Raw genomic sequence first — 17,866 nt, 5'->3', positions numbered from 1 at the left:
ATTCTCCATGAACTGCCACAGGCTTTCCTTGTACTTTATTTTCCCCTGAAAGATGGATGCTTTTATTTTTTTTCATTGAGTTTGTTTTTTTAATATTTTTTTATTGTTCAAAATATTACAGATGTTACCTTATACTCTTACACCCAGTGCTGTCCAACAGAACTTGACAATGATGGAAATAACTCTGCACTGTCCAGTATGGTAGACTCGACATAGTGGTTATTGAGTACTTGAAACATGACTGAGAAGTGAATTTATCATCTTAAGTTTAAATAGGCACATGTGCCTAGCGACTAATGTTTTGGACAGCCCATCTCTAGTTACTCCACTGGATAATCCAGCCCTCAATGCAGACTATACACTTCTTGCCACGTGGCCTTTCCCTATACTGCTCTTTCAGCCTGGAATACCCTCTCCTTTTCACGGGGGACACTCCTTAGCCTGTAACACTCCCCTCACATGTGTCCCTATCTCCAGTCCCTGCAGGCTGAACCAATTCTCTCACTGACCTTGGCAGCTTTACTGCCAAGTTAGTACTCTCATTATTTGTTCACAAAGCTAGTCAGGCAATTGGAATGGGAATTTTCCAAGGAAAGATTTTATTCTTCTGTTTATTACTATTTTTCCTTCCTCAAGAATCAAGTAGAGTACCTGACACACAATAAACATTTGATAATGATGTTTGAATGAGTAGTAAGGAATTAATGGTGTACATAAAAACAGTCTACATAAGAATGTTGCAGGCATCTGTTACAGCATTAAAGAATTATTTTAATTGCCTTAACCATCTCTTAATACTGGGAAAATGCATTATGATGGTAAAGGACAGACTGAACTACACCGAATTTAAAGAGCATTTTGGTCAGAGGTGATCTTTGATTGGTTATTATTTTTTAAGACTTTTTATAATATCTAGTTGCCAGTATCAGTTGTTTTTGAGAAGGGCAGGATCTTGGCAGATCATACAGAAGGTCTGTTTTCTGTTAGAGCTTGGGCTGTAAATATGAGGAATACTTCGTGTTTGTATCATCACAGGTGTGTCTTTGCAGGTGTAGTGAGTATAACCACATCATGTTCTTTGAAATGTATTTTTTTAAATAATCCTGCAAAGAGATCTGCAGATCTTAGAAGTATGGGCAGGAAATACACCAGAATGCAACTTGGAAAAATGGAAGCTAATAAATCTGTCCTACACCTCGACTTCATTAAAAAGGAGCCCTTTTTTTCTCTTTTAATACCATCTTTTCTGGCTGCATTTTGATACCTGATGCTTTTCAGGGGATTTGGGCCTTTTGTAAGAGCTGAGCCTTTCAGAGTTCTTGTTTGTGGCACCATAATAAAATAGGATATATTAATTTATCATGATGGAAAACTAGAAACTCATCTGGAAACACCAACTGTTAAGGTAAAATGAGCTGCCATTTGGAAGATGTCCTTCCCACCCGGTGTTTGATGGAATCGGGGACTAATAGCTATGGTATGACTACTTAGGTTCTGAAGATTATTTAAACCCTTTTTTTGCTTCTCTTCTTTCTCCCTGCTGCTGACTGACTTCTAACCATTTTACTGGGCACAGAAGTAAGCAAAAGGCAGTTCTGATACCTTGATAGTTCCTCTAACCTTAGCAAAACCTTGCTGGAGACATGTGTAATGTGCCAGATAACGGAGTAATTGAGCTGGAAACCCATTTTCATGTGGGTTATTGGCTTCATCTTTCGAAACAGTGATTTCTGTTTCAAACAGCGTATTCTGAAAAGGGGTGAGGTCAGAGTAACTATTTTGTATTGTGAGGTTCTAAGTAGCATTTAAGTGGAAAAGCGATGTCACTGCTTAGACACCACCACGCTGGGTTTGATGAACTGCTCCACTGTGGTTCCCCGCGATGGTGGCAAGTTAACCCCTCTGAGCTCGTTTTCTCTGTCCGATCCTTGAGATAGTGAATGCCCACTTCAGAGCGTTGCTCAGTGAACGAACTGGCAGAGTATGCAAAGCATTTATCCGATTGTCTGGAACATGTGGGCCCTCATCAATTTCCCCTTTCCCACCACACCTCATCGTTACTATTAATAGCAAGAGTAATTACTAACAGTAATACTTATATTAGTACATACGATGGAAACAAACTAAACCAAGAGTCAGCAAATTTTGCAAAAGGCCTGAGTATAAATACTTAAAGTTATTAGGCCATATACAGTCTGTGTTTCATATTTTTTTTATAATCCTTTACAAATGTAAAATCCATCCTCAGCTCACGCAGGCCATAGTGTTGTACTTATGCGACAGCCGATGTGCCCCTTGGTTGCCTCTGAGACGCCGCACGGCAGCCGTTCTCGTGTACACTGGAGCTCCTGTCCTTAAGGAGGCTCCTGCGGCTCCTCCTATCATTCCAATCTTGTCTGACTATTTGCTTGCAGACCCAGGAAGCCTAGAGAGTGTCTTTTTTAAATCTCTAGCTATAGATTTCAGCGTGAGGAGTAGCAGTCGTATGCCTTGAACTCCCCTCCCCTCCCAAACTTGCTGGGCCTGGCTAGAGATCTGAGAGATCCTATATTTGAATATTTAATTGATTCCAAATGTCCCAGGCAACACTGAAGAGAGAACATGTTACTAATCCCCCTTCAGGAGCTTGGCCCCACAGACAGCTTCAGATGTTTCATGAACCTTCTCTGGACAATGGGGAGTTAAATTAGTTACAGGTTAGCATGGAGGAAGGTAGTTTATTCCTTCAGGCAAGTTAGACGGAGAGCTCAGTTTATGCGGACTGTTAGGAAGAGTTGTTGCTAAGTTAGATATTTAATCAAGGTGCAGTAGAAGCACTCTTAACCAACCATCATGAACACACTTGCTGTAATACCGGATTCTCCTCTTTTTTTGTGTGTGTAAAACATACTATCTGAGGCCCACAGCATGAGAATGCTCCAGGCTGGCAATTTCCTCTCCAGCCGCCCCTGGTAGAGTGAGTTATGCACCATTCGTTTGTCATTTCACAAATACATCGGAATGCCCAGGCATTATCCTAGGCTCTGGGGACATAGGAGGCCAACAGAGAAAACCCAGTCAATCCTGTGTGTGTGTTAGTTGTGCTTGTTACAATTTATAATAGAAGTTATTAATCATAATGCAAAACAAATTATGAGTACAGAAAGACAGAGAATTTCTATGAAAAGTAAGCTGAGCGCTTTGTAAGAAAGTAAATGAAGGCAAATCACTAGACACTTACTGTTGAATTTAGTTTCAAAACAACTGAAAATAGATACTATAAACATCTGAAAGGGTCTATATTTAGTGCTTTGCAAGTGACTTTAAACTTTGGCTCCATTTTAAGACACAAAGGCTGGGAGTCATAGACTGTACTATTAAAGTGAGTACAGGGCAGGAAGATGGAATTCCCAGTGAACTCACACTCAGGGAGACAACAGACAGGCCCTCGCCTGTATCAGAAGGTGGGAGGGGAATGAGCGTGTCATAGATTTTAAGTTCAACTGATGCTCTTGAGGTGCATATAACCCTCTTTCTGAGGTCCTTCTGGAATCAGCTTTCCAGGTAACCAGCAGATTCCAACTAAGAGGGCTTCTGTTGTATACAACAGGCTATTACTGACATACCAGAGAGGTTTCATTTGGAGGAGCTGGCGATCGCTGCGTTCTGTGTAGTGATTCATGTTTTCCCGAAGTCTTCCAATCTAAACTTGGGATGTTTTATTTTTTAAAGCGTCCCAACGTACTTAACTGAGTATTTGTTGATATATTTGTTCCTGAGTATCTCTGCAGCCTAAAATTTCTTTTCATCATCAATCTTCTGTTTGCTTCTCTCCCTCATTTAAAATATCTACTAATTGTGTTAAGTAGGTAAGTTCCTTAATTTAAGAGAATTATTTTTCAGTCCGTCACTTTATCTTTAAAAGTTGCCGTATTACATATGATGTATAGTAACCTGGTCTGTCTTAAGTTACAGGTTTTAATGTCTACTAAAAACAACAACAAAAAATGTCCCTAAGTTCCTTTATCAATTCTGACTTAAGAAAATACTTGTGCCTGTCTCCCTCCCTCCCTCCCTCCCTCCCTCCCTCCCTCCCTCCCTCCTTCCTTCCTTCCTTCCTTTCTCTCCCTCCTTCCCTCCCTCTCCACCCAATAGATCTAAATACTTATCTAGTTATTAGTGGAATGGCTCTAAATAAATGGCACCTTTCCTGTTACTGTGAGGACAGTAAAGTGAGCAGCAGGGTGGAAGAGTAAACAGGAGTTTAAGTTACAAATCCGTTCACAGGTTTCAATCCCTGCAGACCTACACGCAGTATTGGCATTCTAGGTGTATCTGAACAGTTGTACACACTGCTGGAGGAAATGCTGAGCACAGAGCCATGCACAAGCATCATCAGTCTGTGCAAAAAGCAACGCCAGTCCCTGCCACCCCCCCATGAAAGCGCAGGAAATGGCTTCGTGCAGTAGGTGTTGGAGTCTGAGCATTCTGTTGACAGAAGCGGGGTCTACCCAGGGGCTTTGTGCTAATGTAATCAAACACTTCAGAGCTGCAGCCTAGCAAGCTCAAGTCCACCCACCTCAGAGTTTATCTTTAGCTCATCTGGAAGAGTTTATTTTAAACATTGAACATTGTTTGCTGCTGTTGAAATGAAAGTGAGAGAGTTACAAGCTTTCTTCCACTGCCATCTGGCAGATTTACTGATGGATCGGGCTCTTTAATCCATGTAGCCCTGTGTGTGGGAGCTATTGTCTTTGTGTTGATCCTGCAGCTGGCTTGGCTGAACTTTAAAAAGCTCACACAAGGCTATCAAGAGCCATCCTATAGATAAATGAAGTCGGGGGTGTTGCAGAAGTCACTGGAGTCTTTCGGAGGAGGCTGGAGAAGGCTCCAATGTGTATTTTTCATTTTTCCCTGAATGCACATTTATTTTTATTCTATGGTTCTCTGGGAACCGGAAAAGAGGAAAAGTATATTTGAGTATTTTGAAATATTTGAATATTTCAGTATTTTAAAAGAAATAATCAAAACTACAAAAAAAGTGACTATGCTTAAATTAGAAAAATGTTAGCAGAGTAGAAAGACAGCAGACTTAGGGGTCTGTATATTAAAGTGAATGTAAGAAGTCAAACAAGTGTTCCCTTCCTGTCAGAGGGAACTTATCTTGCTTCACACGATGCGTGACGGGGACAGTCAGCTATACACACATCACACAATCATTGTTGTAGCCTCTTGGGTATGGAACTATCCAGGGTCTCACACAGTCCATAACACTGAGTACAACTAACACACAACTCACTCCAGTGCAGTTCTGATCCTATCCACATATACACCCACATGCACTAGAAAATTACATGTGAACAGCAGGCTGTGTGCAAGAAAGGGGACGTCCGATGTTACTTATACGGAGCTTACAGGAGCATAAGACAGACAGAACCTGAATGACAGGCCGACTGGCACTCAGCATTTCTTCCTGCCCACTGTAGAGTGCCCTTTGTATCTTCCATAGGCTGCAGAGTTTTAAAACAATAAACAAAAAGCCATATTGCCTATGTTCTGGATGCAAACCAGCTTCCAACAATTGGATGCCCCTACAGTGAGGTTTTGAGGGAGGCTTGGAACAGTTTCTGGCTACTTTCTGCAGGCCAGAAGGGCTGTGGCCCAGTTGTTCCTTTTTGTTTAGTTTTGTTTTCTAATGACAAGAGGCCACTGGGATGGGCCCGGCCCTGCGATTCTGCGTCCACTCACTTCTTAGTGGACGCTGAAAGGAGGCTGCTGGGGGGGGGGGGGGGGGCGTCCTGCTTCAGTTTCCTGACCCCCGAGCCGTAGCTGCGAAGATGTGTGCTGTGACTCAGTATTTCCATGAGAACCCTCAAGGTTCCCACCTTCCCGATGATGGCAGCAGCTCCCCTCACAGATCAGTTCTGCAGTATTTCGGGAGTCATTCCAGCTACTCTAACCTATCCCACTTTTCCAGCCCTTCCCATTAATGGGTAGGCACCTTCTGTACTATGTTTGATCCCTTGCCACCTAAAATATCTGGATGAATTTTATTTCCTATAAAGAGACTACCAGGATTACTGACCAGAAAGGAAAACACACACATAAATTTGCAAATAAAAACCACTTTGCAAATGAGCCAGTGAAACCACATATAAAAGGCCCAAAGAAATTGAGTATTACAGCTTGAGAGAGGGGGCTGATGAGAGAGAGGCGGCCAACAGGGCACTTCTTTGGTGAAATCACAATAGTACAATGCTTGGGCCTTAGCTTAGCAGCCACAGATATTGGAATTTGTCGAAATGTCAGTGGCCAATGAGAAAACACCAGAGGAACTAGAAATCTCTTTCTTTCAGGTAGCAGGCTGCATCCCAGCAGGGAAATCCATTTAGAGAGCCAAATTATAATCAGAACCTTGATTAGTTAATATAGACGCAGGAGAGGAAGCTGATTCTGAGACTGAATGCTGGTGACATTAGCAGTGATGTCCACGTTAGGCGGATCCATACAAGAAGATTTACGCTCTGGATGGACATGGCTCTCGAAGTCAGCCTTGTACACGTGCATTCTGTCGTTGCCAACTATGCCACCTTCTTAAGGACATTTTCTTTTTTTAAATATATGGTTATCATTTAAATATTGCTGGTCTAACTCAGGAAACATTTCACCTCCACTGTACCACACAGAGAGGCAGAAGGGGCCAAGTGAATTAGCCACACTCAGAGACACAGGTCCGTGTAGAGGAACGTATTATTCATAGTTGGAAAGACTGACAGTTGAGAATCGTTCCTAATATGAGATTTCTGGTGAACATTAATTTATCACAGCTGTTTTCCATTTAGGGAAAATGTAATAAATACGAGGCTTCCTTCAGCAGGCAATTTGATTAAGATTGTAGAATGACTTGTGATGGATAATCCTGCCTAAGTGCTTTGGGTAGTGTGAATGGATTAGAAAGACATTTATAACCGAAACCCTGGCTACACCAGGAATATTTATTTCTATTTATCTGCTGCAAATCTAATCAGAGAAGTAAAGGTAAGAGGGGAGTCAAAGGCTAGATGTGAGTTTTCAAGAACCAGACTGCAGTGTGTTGAGGGCAGGAACATGTATTTGAGCATTCTTTGCCTCCTGCTAACATCTGGCAAAGGGCTGTAATATATCAATTACTCAGAAGGTATTAGGTTGATTATTTAATTACTTAATTAATGACCTCAAAACTAACATGAGCTAATTTCTCTGGTTTCTTCCTACACTCTAGAAAATGTGTTCAACCCTTACGGGGACAGGAGGGCCCTTCTGGCTTGTGAGAGTGATGCTGAACTTCGCTGCACACTCATATGCGAAACGTGCAGTGATGCGCATGAAAGCCTCTGGCGAGTGGGTCATCGGTTTTGACAACTACAGTCATGGTAATTTGGAATTAGTTTGAGGGAAGCTGGAAAGAAAGCTCACAGACCAAAAGTTTTAATCTGGCCACAAATTTCCCTGGACCCTTCTATGCAGTTCAGTTAAATTACTGACCACTGACTTCCAGTGTTTTTCCTGCAGCTTCCTGTGTATTTAATATGCAGTCTGCCTTCAATTAATTAGATATGATTTGCTAAAGCCAACACAATTCATTCTGCCATAATTTGTATGCATTTACTTTGTCCCTGACTTAATTTTCATGTAAGTATATAGTTTTAAAAAACATTTAAAGGGATTATTTTCTTTTCAAAATAATACCACATTATTGCAAATCCCTAAGACCACAGGTCATCAATTAACAGGACAAATTAGGAGATCTGATTAAACTCACCAGAGAAATTTCTTTCTAGAAACATAGTAACTACAATTTACATGAGATATTTAACCTATATTACCTCTAATATAGGTTAACAACACTTCAAGGTATTCTCATTCCTAATTTACAGGTAAGGGAAGTGAGCTTTAGAAAGCCTAAGTGATTTGCCTGAAGAGACCAAGATTGGAATCAAACTTTTTCAGATTTGAGACCCTCTGGACCAGTGGACACTTCTTTTAGTAAACTAAAATAATGTACATAAGTTAAAATTTTCACATACAAAGTTAAAATTTTCTCTAAAATAAAAATAGATATTTATTTCTCATATTTATAATCATTGTTATTTTCAATCTTTCCCTTTAACATATTTATTTTGTAGAGTAGATAATATTTTAAGTAACACTTTTTTATGCCCAAGAGGTCAAGAATGTGTTAAAACATTTTTTTCATTGACTACTATATTTAGTTTCTCTGTCAACAGGTTAATTGAAAAGGTTTCTGCACAATATCCCCAAGTATAAATTATTTATCAGAGTGGTTAAGTAACCCAGTGTCCAATCCAGAGTGTTGGTTTCATGCCAGAGGGACAGATATCACCTTTCATGGGTTTGGAGAAATTGCACAAACAATAAAGATGTCTGAGTTAAATCATAATACATGATCAAAAGGACCATATTACTGTGCTTTATAGCAAATGCATCCATTTCTTTTGAAATACAACAGTTTTAACTCTTCGACATCTGCTAAGAATTCAGACATTTCACATATTCCATTAATGAAAACCCACTAATTAAAGATTTCAAATACTTAGAATAGTTTTCCTACTATGCAACTGATAACACACTTGACATATCAATATTATTTCATGTAAAATTTTCTGAATAAAGTGAGTGGTGACAGATAAAAGATTTTTTATGTTTCTTTTTTTTAAAATAATTATTTCAGGGACTTTGACTTCTGGAAATGAAAGGCTAGGTTACTTGGACCAATCCTTATTTAAGGACAACTAAGAATTCTGATGAAAATAGAAAAAAAAAATTTTTTTTCTTAAAAACAGCAAAGTGCTGAAAAAATGGTGAGACATTCCTAGATCAAAATCAAGTAAACATGAAGGTAAGAATCTTAAAAATTAAAGGAAAATACAAAGTTACTTTTGCCCAGAAGACATTTGTCCCCTTCGAAAAAAGCAATGATGACTGTGAAGTTTTGTTCTGATTGCCTAGAACCTGAAGGAGGAGGGAAGAGAAAGTCGGCACAAAATCGGGGGTATGATAGACACAAAATTCACATTAAGCTGCAATTCTAAACAACTACACACTCAAGGTAAGGGCGAGCAAGGATTAATGGTATATTATACTCCCAACTGTCCCATGAAACAGCGGGTTGTCTCAACACTGAGCAGAAGAGGGACATATAAAAGGAGGAAGACTGTCCCTGGAAGGCTGTAAACTAGGCTCAGCTCCCGTGCAGAAGTGCAAGCTGACTTCCCCAGAGCAACCCAAGGAAGCTCACCTCCTCAAGCTGGTCTAAAATCATGATGGACTAGCAATACCCTAGATGAGCAGCGGCAAAACACCAGCAAAACCCCAAATCCTCTTCAGAGGAAGGTCCTTTCATGAAAGGGCCACGACAGGCAGTAAGGCACAAGCACAGGTGCCATGAGTGAGAACCGTTAGCACTGATCCGAAACTTTTAATACAGGAATCATCAGACATAGATGATAGAATAACCATGCTTACTATGTTTAAAAAAGTAAGAACGAGCTTTAACGTTTCAGCAGAGAGAAAAAAAATCTATAAAAGTGACAACTTTTAAAACAACATATAACTTCTACAAATGACAATTACTATAACAAATGAAAACCTCACAGGGTGGACTTGGCGGCTTGAACACAACAGAAGAGAGGAGAAATGAACTATAGATAAATGAATATGTTAAATTGTGGCACATCCAAACAATAAAATATTATTCAGGCCTAAAAGGAAATAAGCTACTCAGCCATCAGAAGACATGGAGAAACCTTAAATCCATATTGCTTAAGTGAAAGAAGCCCATCTGAAAAGGCTACATATGAAACACACACATATTTGAAAGCCAGTGATGGACTGAGTGAAAATAACTGCCAATCTAGAATTCTATACTCAATCAAAACAAATATCCAGGCTGGTTGTAAAATAAAAATGTTCACAAACATACCCAAGTGAAGAGAAGTGGCCACGGCTGATCACATCAGAGGACACTCCATGCAATTCACTTCAGGCATAAAGAAAGGGATTCCAGATGGAAGTCCTGAGATAAAGGAAACAATTAAGATCAAATAGAATACTATTGAGTAAGTATGAAACTGGTAATTCTGTTAGAAACTAAGAATTATATAAACATTATATAAAACTAATAAGATATATAAAATAATAACATAAAATAATATACTTAATATACTTGATAATAGATAGAAATAAGGATGGGATAACTTTAAAGTGTTCTTAAAGTTCTTCATTATCCAGGGAAAGACAAAAGTAAAGAATTGTATTCAAGTTTAAGTCAAGGATGCATGATGCAATACAGAGTGAACACTAAAATAATGTTTAAAGTGTATAATCTCCAAACTAATAGAGCAGAAATAAAGCAAAAGTTTGGCATGCAGACATAAATTTGCACCTAAGTTCCCCCAGTGAGCAGCTCAGAAATCCTGACCTAATTGGTCGTGGGTGGGGCCCAGGCATTGGCATTCTTTTAAAGAACCGAAGCATAAGTAGCCCAGTTTGAGGATCTGGAGTTACGGGTTCTAGCCCTAGAATGACGCCTAGAGAAACGGGCTGTCGCGAGGAAAGCGGGCCACCGTGACCCCGCGTCTGAGCCGCCTGTCGGAAAGCATGTGTCTGGGAACAGGACCCCACTTCGCTCCTGGCATTTTTGTTCTCTGCTCTTACCCTGCCATCACCCTTGATGTCCAATCCTAACATTCCCTTCAATTCGGATGGTGCCTTAACCAAAATATTTTAGATACAGTACCGCTGGTTTTCAACATTTTCACTATCTATATTTTACAGAGACCCTTAAAACACATCTCTGTGCTGTAGACTTTGGCCAGCACTAGTGGAAGGACACTGGAGCCATCCCTAGTGTCCTGCCCCCACCAGTAGTTCTGCTGAGCTGTAGCATCATCCATGTTCTGCAGTTTGGGCACTTATTTGGATGCTGACTGCATTTTACCAGTATTTTTAAAAAATAGGTTGAAATATTTTTAAAAGGATAAAAGTAATAAATCAACATATGTCTTGTAATCCTAACACACTTGAGACTAATGTGCCAAGTAATGGATACTAATTTATTTGTTTTTGTCAAATGAATGAATGAAATAAGTGTACTGAAAACAATCTCTAACCTCAATCATATGTTCATTGGGCCTAAGCTCATCTTTTTTTCAGTTGAAAACATAAAATGCTAAATATTATTTCTAAGACTTTATCAAAACAGTAAGGTCTAATTAGGGATTTTATACTATATAATGATCTAGGCTCAAACTTTCCTTATAATATTTCTATATTGCTTGTTCAACTGAAATATATATGATTTTCATACACATCTAAGCAGCACGTCATGTATGGAAATAGGATCTGAATCTGCCTTTGAATCTTCACAGTCCTTCGTGAGGTAGCTTTGATTGGCCCCCTTCTAGAGATGAGGAAACCGAGGCTCAGAGGTTTGACAGCTGGTGAGAGGCATGGCTGGCAGCCTGTCTCAGGCCTCACTTGTCTTCCCACCTCACCGACTGAAGGCCTTTCCTCAGCAGACCACCCTCAGTCCCTGTCAGCGTGACCCAATAAACCCTTAGGTGCCACTCACCTCCGTCCCAGTTATTTTAACTCTTTTAAAAGATTCTCAAAGACCCAAACGAATGATTATCTACCAGCAGAACTTCAAAAACTGTAAATTAAACTAGAAGGGTGGGTGGCCACTTCTAAAATCCCATCTTTCTATACATTAATCCCAGTTATCAGGAAAAATAATTTGTTTTGGAGAAAAAGGCACCAGCCTCTCTTGAATAGTTGGAAACCTTTTCCAACTAACTGCCCACCGTCGTCTTACAGGGCTCCCAGAGCTGCATAATACCCCCCGAATTAAATAAATTACACGTGTGGTTATGAGAAATTTAAGCACTTATTTATCCACATCATTAGTCATCGAAATTCCTGTAGGAGGAACGGCCCAGCCCCACAGGTCAGCCACTTCATGTTTCCCTAACACTTCCACTGTTTTTTAAACACCCGCATCTTGATTTATGGCTGTACTGTGGCCTCGGCCTGGGCCTAATAATGCAGCACGTACCACCCCGATCGGAGTGACACACACATTCCCTCGCACCAATTTAAGTCATCCCATATGTGGCTCTCGCCTTTGATTCTGCTATCTGGAGGCTCATGGAAGCAGGTGACCCGCCTTGCAAGCAAAGGACCTTCACTTCGGCATGAAGACTTGCAGCGAATGATACTTCTCGGGGAACTTCGGTCTTTTGGAAGCTTTTTCGGCTGCACTTTCCTTTCCTCAGGCAAGGGATGGCTTTTCACTTCTTTTAAAACCACTACCTGTGTGACAGGCCCCAGCCACATACATGCCCCCTCCAGCCCAGCCCTTCACACGCCGCTGTAAGTCATGTCTGTCTCCAGGCCAGGCCCACGTGTGTCTCTAGGCCAGGCCCACATTAGACGTCAGAAACCTTCTACTCACTGTTGTTTAGTGGCTGTGACATTCTAGGGACTGCGCTGGGTGTTGAGCAAGACTGATTTTTCCCCATAAAGGTGTCCCCCGTCCAGCAGGTGGAGATAAATACGTACATTCACAATAGCTGGATGCCGAGTGATTGAGTCTACGGTACAGAGCTCAAAAGACAACGAATGGTGGTGGGTGGGAAAGCTTTGGCTAACCGCGTGGTTTTGAGTGGGCCTGGGGAGCATGGGTTCAGGGGGGAAGAAGGGTGAGAGGGTGTTATGGGCAGGGGAGAAGCACAGGCTGGGACACAGGGACTCGGCCCTGGTGTGGCAAGAGAGAGGAAACCAAAGGAGACACTGGAGAGGTGGATGAGACAAGAGTCGCGAATGGTGTGAAGGTCACGTAAGGGAAGTAAAGGTGACCTAGTGTTTTAGACAGTGGAACGTCATTCGAGTTTTTTCAGTAGATGAACGGCAGGGTTAGCTCTGCATGTCAGATGGATTGCGATCACAAGGACAAGGGTAACATTCAAGTGGGGACAGTGGTGGCAGAAAAGCCAGTTGGGAGGTCGGTGCTCTAGTCCAAGGAGCTAGTCAGAAGTGGTAGCGAGGTCCTTGCCTTAATGGCCCTGCCCTCCGTCACCCACCGATCAGGGTGCCCAGTCCAGCATGGCCCAGCCTAATCGATGTGAAAAGGAGTGGGCTTTATGGACTCTTCCAAGCACCCCACTTGCTTTTTAATGATTTTTTCCCCTTTAGTTTCCTTTATACCAAAATGATGTTTTATAATTTATTTCATTGGAAAGAGGTTATAAGGATCACTTAGATAAATCAAACATTCAAAAGTTCTCCAGCATGCTCCCGAATGACATTTCCATGTCCAAGTTGGCATAATTATATTGTCAAAAACATACCCTCCTTCTCCTCAAGCGCAGGTCTCCCCCTTCAGAGGGTGGATGCTCCTGGAGGGCAGGACCAGCCCCTGCAGAGAGCCTGGGTCTGAGGGCGGGAGGCGGCTGGGTGGGAGGTGAGGGGTAAGAATGGGGGTGTCCTTTCTCTCTGAAGCTGGCTGTGAGCGTGACCTCTGCCTGAAGGGCCTGAGGGGAGGTGTCCTCCTGCCTTCCGATGCTCATCGCCTGTGGATTTGGAAGCTGCACAGTGTGTGGGTAAAAGCAATGAATCTAGAACCACTGAGCCCTGGGTTTTAGTTTCAGCTCTCTATCACCAGCCATGTGCCTGGGCCAAATCACATCGTCTCTTTAAACTTATCTCATCGGCACGCAAAATGAGTATAAATGGAATAACATGAGTAAAAAATGCTTCGCGCAGGGTATGGCACAAAGTAAGAACTCTGAATATTAACCATGTCAATAATCATTTAGATTCAAAAGCCCTGAACTGAAGCCCAGTCCTGTCCCTTCTCAGCTCTGTGAACCTGGAGAAGTTCTCCTCTCTCTGAGTCATCTTTGGCATGGGGTTAATGATTCCTCACTATCTTCGAGCATCATTTTGGAGACTGTTTGACATCACACATGTGCAAGTACCTTGCACATTGCAAAGTGCTATTCAATATATGGGATTCTTACAGTCACAAAGCAAATAATCTCATGGAAACTCTGGACTTTCGGAAGCTGCTGATCTGGGTAAACTGATGAAGTAAAAATATGCTTCACAGATGTGACACAGTTAAAGCAGCAGCCAAGAGCTGGGCTCTTCATAGCCTGGAGCCCCCAGGATTTCATATGCGGGCAGAATGCACTGGGACCCCTCATCTCGGTTTTACCTGAGTCCTGCAAGCACCACCTTCAAGCACGCTGCCTACCTACACCACCGCACTGCCCAGATCTTAGGACACACCACCACGAATTCCAGGGGCGAGGGGGCGAGGAACCAAGTAGAAACGGGCAGGAGGTGATGGACACAAAGCGAACGTCGGTACGTAGGAGGCTTCCATGGGAGTCAAGGCCAATCTAGCGTGTATGGAACCCCCATCAGGAACCTAGTGTTGCACAGGGTGGAGAGAAATACAAGATCATGATTACTATGGAAATGGCTCAGGTTTTTTGAGTGAATATTAATTAGGTCAGGCATTCTGCTAAAGGTATAAAGACATTAATCTTCACAGTATTTCTATGAAGTTGGTATTGCTATCTTTCCAGATGAAGAAAGGAGCGCAGAGATCACACGCTAGTAAGGGTAGAGTCCACGTGTCTCATGTGTCTACTTCCAGGCTCTGTAGCACTCCACTGCCCCGGCCTCAAGGGGCTCTGAGTTGATCTGGGGACATGAGAACACAGAACAGTTGTAGACCTACCATGGGCAGCAGACACTGAAAATAGGGGATGGAGGCTTTCAGAGGAAGGAGCGCTCTTTGTGGATGAGGTCCGGGTGCAAAGCCTTCCTGAAGTAGGTCAGAAGTGAGCTCGGTAGGAGAGCAGTAGAAAGTAACTAAAACCTGGAGTGATCACCCCCCCTTTCCTTGCTTAGGATGAAGGAATGAGAGCTCTCTTGGGCTTTCCATGTGGCCTGTTTGAAGAAGTCACCTTTGAGATTTATAACTGCAAGGATTGCTGGCCTGGGGCAGATCTGTGCTCCAATGGGCTCGAAAACCCCGTTGAAGAGTAGACCAGAGATGTGAATAGGAATTTCTGGAAGAGTAACCCCAAAATGAAATGAACTTGAGAACCCCACTAACAATCAAAATAAGGAGATACAAATCCATTTCCATTTGATGACCAAAAGTTAAATGGTCTCACAAGCAAACATCACCAAAGCTAGTGGTGACCACAAACACTCCTACCCTGCTGCGGAAAATAGGATAGATGTTTCCATCTACCTTGGATAGCAAATTGGCGAAAAAGCAATGAAATGAACAAGGAGCATCCTCTTCAGCTCTGCAAATCCACTTTCAGATGCCTATTCTAGAGAGATTTCCGGAGATGTGCCCACAACAACATGTGCAAGGGTATTCACTGCAACACTGTTTTTAACAGTGAAACACTGGACAACGCCCGCTATCTATAAATAATCGCAGTGCACTATACATGTAAATTCTCTGCATCTCAGATCTCTGTGCACAAATCTCAGAAACATACTTGGACTCCCGCTTCTGGTAACGAGGCGGTAGCTGTCGCAGGCCACAGACCACTGCTCCAGCTGAGAGCAGGCAAGAAGGCAGAGGAGGGAAAAGTCAGCGGATAGCCACCGAACCAGCCGAGAATTCCGGGGCTACGGTGTGTGCACAGGGTTTTGAGCACAGCTTGATGGTACATTTGTCAGTTCTTGGTGCAGGGAGGGTGGCTGAGGGTAGTTGCTAAGACGGCATCTTAAGGGGCTGGGCAGATAAACAATAGAGCTTTAAGTACCCAAGCAGCCAGGACTCATGGACCACAATTCCAACGAGAGTAGAGACTCCACGATATGACACAAGTACTCAGCGTCCACTCGACATAAAAGATGGCATCCCGGTGTTGCCATGAGGACGGAATCCGATGCTCTCTCAGCAGGGACTTCCCCCTGCAGGAGGGAATGGGATGGCCCAGATGTGCTGCCAATGGACAAATGGTGCATCACTGGTGCGCACGCTGCTCAGTAAATCACATCTGTGATTATACACAGGCAAGGGGGTGAGTTTCAGTCCCGGTTCCAATCTTTCCCCCACTGCCTTCTCTGAACTGCCACGTTATTTTGTATATTGTACAGTTTGGTAGAAAGTTAGATGAATTTAAACATAGAAACCAAAAGGATGAAATTTGGGGTAACTCAAATGTCCAAAATTTGTAAAAACTAAGAACTGCCTCACGATCGATAGAGCTGAAATAGAGCTGAAATAGTCGTAAACCCTGTTTGCTCCATGGCCCCCAGCAGAGCTACGTTCCTCAGCCCAGGAAAAGCCTTCACCTGTGCTTCCTGTTTACCCCAAAAGGTGGGGAGGGGAGCTCTTCTTGTTGTTTACCCCAAAAGATGGGGAGGGGAGCTCTTCTTGTTGTTTACCCCAAAAGATGGGGAGGGGAGCTCTTCTTGTTGTTTACCCCAAAAGGTGGGTCAGGGGAGCTCTTCTTGTTGTTTACCCCAAAAGGTGGGGGACGGGAGCTCTTGCAGTCATTTCTTTCATGACTCTGTGTTCTTGTAATTGAAAATTTTTTCTGTATCTTATATCAATGCCATCCAAGGGTGCATGAAGTGGTGGGGACAGTGTTTTTACTGAGAAACATTCCTGAGAATAAAAACATTACAAAATAGATCTAGAGGCGATAAAATACCATGACGAAGACCAAATACCTGCCAGGATAACGCAAGCCGCTGACTGAGTGTGGATTTAGGAAAACATTAGAGCTCACCCCAAGAAAAGCAAAAGCATCCTTGGACAAACATCTCTACGATTCCTGGAAGTCTTTACTTACTTATTATGTATATATTGTTTTGAAAGTAAATTCAAAAGCAAAAGAAAGTTATATTTTTTAATGGTATTTATACATTTATAAGTCTCAAAATGCATCCTTCCTTCTTTATGCCCATAAGAAAATTAGCTCTGAATCATTTCAACTTGCAATCATAGGAAGTCTCTAGTAAAAAAATCACTTGCATAGAAAGGGGTCGCCCTATACTGACCTCCACGCTGGTTCGTGTAACCCAGGCACAGCTCTGTGCGGATGGCCTGTCTTCCCACCCAGTCTGCGCCCCTTCCCAATGCCAGGCCGGGGCCCATGCTCAGTCTGGGGAGTTTCCCCAGAGCACCTCTCCCTGGTCTGTCCTTGGAAGGCCGTGGAGCCAGCATGGCTCCTACACCTCCCCGAATGCTCACCTCGAGCCTGGGGGACAAGCCGAAGATTGCAGGGCTTCCGATGAGGCAAAGAAAACGGATTGGCTAAACTTTGAGAAGTTCAAGTCGAGGAACTCGATAAGGCGGTGAAAGCTCAGTGCAAACCAAGGCCACGTTCCAAGTCTTGATAATTTCAATATGTTTCTCCATCTCCAGATAAGTCCGGCCTCCAGCCAGGCTCTCCCAGTGACCTTGAGGGGAGGCAGCAACACCCCTGGATGTCCCTTTGCCGGAGGATCGGCTCACAGAGGACCACGTGCAGCAGCTTCGGCAGGGAGAGCAGGACAAAAATGCAGCTAGGGCTTGGGGGCAGGCCCAGCTCTTCTCAAGCCTGTTTACCAAGTTCCCTCTCTGACCTCCGTTTCCTCGTGCAAAATGAAGCCCCCGTGAGATTCCTCCAGAAACCCCATCTTGCCTTATGGACATATGAGAAAGAAGGAGCTGGCCAGTGCCCCCCAACTCCCCACCCTCCCCCCCAAAAATTGAGCCCTTCCGCGGCACTGCTCCCCGCCATCTCGGGCTTGAAAATGCTTCGGGATGTTCCCTTTGCTTTGTTTTATGATTTGAATT

At 42.8% G+C, this 17,866-nt stretch overlaps 1 long non-coding RNA gene across 1 annotated transcript in view; it reads right to left on the bottom strand.

Annotated features, from left to right (window-relative positions):
• The window catches only part of LOC148091595 (uncharacterized), a 234,948-nt gene extending 217,520 nt beyond the window's left edge, over positions 1-17,428 (bottom strand). Inside the window, exons 1-2 of the long non-coding RNA XR_015715510.1 lie at positions 17,279-17,428; positions 9,962-10,054 (exon numbers count right to left, since the gene is read on the bottom strand). This is a non-coding gene — a long non-coding RNA (uncharacterized LOC148091595). The remainder of the gene's footprint in view (positions 1-9,961; positions 10,055-17,278) is intronic.
• Positions 17,429-17,866: the final 438 nt, after the last annotated feature.

This window comes from Miniopterus natalensis, chromosome 13, assembly GCF_054644295.1.
Source record: "Miniopterus natalensis isolate mMinNat1 chromosome 13, mMinNat1.hap1, whole genome shotgun sequence".
In the NCBI taxonomy this organism is placed as follows: Eukaryota; Metazoa; Chordata; class Mammalia; order Chiroptera; family Miniopteridae; genus Miniopterus; species Miniopterus natalensis.
The sequence above is the reverse complement of the archived record's forward strand: the minus strand, read 5'-3'. Positions and strand labels throughout refer to the sequence as shown.